The 2,742-nt window shown below is 45.3% G+C and overlaps 1 protein-coding gene across 1 annotated transcript in view; it reads right to left on the minus strand.

Annotated features, from left to right (window-relative positions):
* The window catches only part of LOC101856559, a gene marked incomplete at its 5' end in the record, with an annotated part of 58,522 nt that overhangs the window by 54,602 nt on the left and 1,178 nt on the right, over positions 1 to 2,742 (minus strand).

Here is a 2,742-nt window from a genome sequence, read left to right on the forward strand (position 1 = left end):
CACACACACACACACACACATAAACGCATGTGCACACCCACCCTCCCATACATCGCAACCCACCTCCTAAAGTGATCTAAATTCTGTCCAAGGGGCCATAAAAACACCTACGTTAGAAATATTTTAAAAAACATGCTCGAGCGCACTATTACCGTCATTGGTATCATGCTGCAGTAGAAGTCGATGGTCCTGGTTCGAATCTCCAGCAGGGCGTTTGTGAACTTGAATTGTCTAGGGAAATTGTTACGGTTCTTCACTCATTTGGCATGGTCCTGTAGGAGATGGACGTTAAATCAGTAGGTCACGCCTGTTTACAAACCTTGTAGTGTTGTCAAAGGCGTTAAGTTTTTACAACACCACCACCACTGCCGCCACCACCAACAACATACCCTTCTGCTATGCTATAATATCGAACCCTCCACTTCTCACAAGTTCCAATTCAATCCAGTACGACCGCCCGCCCCAACCTCTCTCTGTCTCTGTCTCAGTCTCCGTCTCTTTCTTTCTCTGCCCCCCCCCCTCGAATAGGAGGAGGTGAAGGAGGATTTGATCTGGGTTCAACTCCCCTTCTATGACAATGGGGTTAAATGATAAGTGAAATTTTTCGATATAAAGCCCGTCTCCGACTGGAAAGACTTACAGTGGGTGGAGACCTTAAATTAACTTCAAAACCTCCCTGTTGGGGGTTTGATCCAAGATCATCCGCACAATATTCGTCCAAACCTACAAATATGACATCCTCCTTCACCACCCAATTCCCCTTTCAAGACCTCCCTTAAGGGTCAATAGTACGGGTCGAAAACGTACATTCGAAATCGCAAATAATATATGGCTAGGCTTCGGAATGACTTGCGGTCCAAGTACCCCTCCCCCAATTTAAACTAACTTGCTCCGCAGTACTTACATTCGGGGGTCTCCACTATCCGTGTGGCCACCCATGGGTCACGGAGGCGTCTTTCACGAATTGAGCTTTAAAGGATAAGAGATAAGGGTAGTCCAAACTAACTTTTACCTGACTTTTTCTACCATTCAAAAGCAGACAAACGTCATGCATCTGCTTTCGAGATTTGCAAACTGGATGACCCTCTCCAAATACCCCCTGCCCCCTCCCCTGCTTCCCCCCACCCACGGCCGCTTTCCCGACTTTTTAAAATGAATCCTGCCAACATTTTTCGCATTCCGCCCTCAGTTCTTGAAATAACAACTCGGCGAATCCATCAGGAAACATAGTCTGCGCTATGACGTCATGGCCTCAACCTATCCGACTCGTTCGCTGACGTCATCAAGAAAGCGCACTACAAATAAATGAAGTCGCCCGGTCGTGTGAGGCAGGCTCGAGTCAAGAATCGAATGTTCGGGAATCGACCACCCGAAACATATTTACTTTTGCATCAAACTGAATCGAGACAAGAGTGCCCATACCACATCGGGAGTCAAGCGTTCAAATCACAGCTTGCACTGTGCGCCTCCCGGAAAGCCGTTTTTTCTGAGTCGTGTTCCAAGATCTGCTGGAGGTAATAATTGTAAAGAGCATTGAGCATGCTGTAGGGCGTGGATATGTGCTATACAAATTAAATACAATTGTTAACATAATTATTGAAGTCTGCTGAACACGTAATGTCGCCAATATTACATTAAAAACTTCTTATAGAACACCTACTGAACGTTAACACCGTTTCCAAACCTCTAAAAATGTATTCTCTGCTTCCATTGGCTTACACACATGTGTTTTTCTGGTGAGAACAGGATGTTAACAGAATAAGACCTAATACCCAGCGCCAATTGAATTCAGTTGAACCGAGTCTGGGCAAGCCAGATTTTCCCTAATCGAGCGGGAAAAGCAACCATTTTGGCACAACATCTCAAGTCACAATCGAATTTAGTAGAATTCGGTCAAATCCCCCCCACTAAAAAAAATTGTAGCTTCTGCCCAGCGACTGAGAAAAATCTCACTGGTCCCGACTCAGACTCGATTAGCCGTGTGCACTCAGTAGTACATGATTGCCATCAATATTCTACATTCGCTTTTTGGAACAAGTAATTTGCAAAAGGCCCACCCTTCGCTCAGCTGGTGTCATGCTGAACTACGAGATAGATAGCCCTGGTTCAAATCCCCAAATCAGGCGTTCTAGATCTGGAGCTGTTTCGTTGAACTTCCATAGCTGTGTCATCTCGGAAAAAGTCGTTTTAACATCCAAAGCCTCACTTCTAGTGCAGGCGTATAGAGTTGGAAACAGCATAAAACCCACACTGTGCCGTAGAACACAGCACTGAGATACGCAAACAATGACAGCGTCTTACTCAAGCAAATTGTGATGAACTTTGAAAACTTAGCGGACATAATATTATATGCTCAGTCATCAGCAGGCCACAGCCAATGTTGATGCATATATTTGAACTTTCACCTACGAATCAGAACCAATTTGTACATTTTACAGTGTGCATGATTGTTTTTGCTGGCTTTTCAGGTACTGAAAACCTTATTAAAAGATCTGTATGAATAATGAGGATAATAATATGCTTCTTGTTGACAGTGCCTCACCAGGTCGTGTCTTCAAGCGAGCAAAATGTGCGTCCTCTATAAAGAAGCGAGTCGAACTGGGGGAGAGGAGACTGTGATAAGTAGGTCACTCGCAGACAGTTGGGTAAACGGAGAGCGGATATTGGGCTACAGGTAACGGCATTGTTGGGGCAGCTGGGGAATGGGGTTCCTGCGGCAAGTGCCAAGTTCTTCTGACACGG

This window comes from Aplysia californica, unplaced genomic scaffold, assembly GCF_000002075.1.
Source record: "Aplysia californica isolate F4 #8 unplaced genomic scaffold, AplCal3.0 scaffold00054, whole genome shotgun sequence".
NCBI lineage: Eukaryota > Metazoa > Mollusca > Gastropoda > Aplysiida > Aplysiidae > Aplysia > Aplysia californica.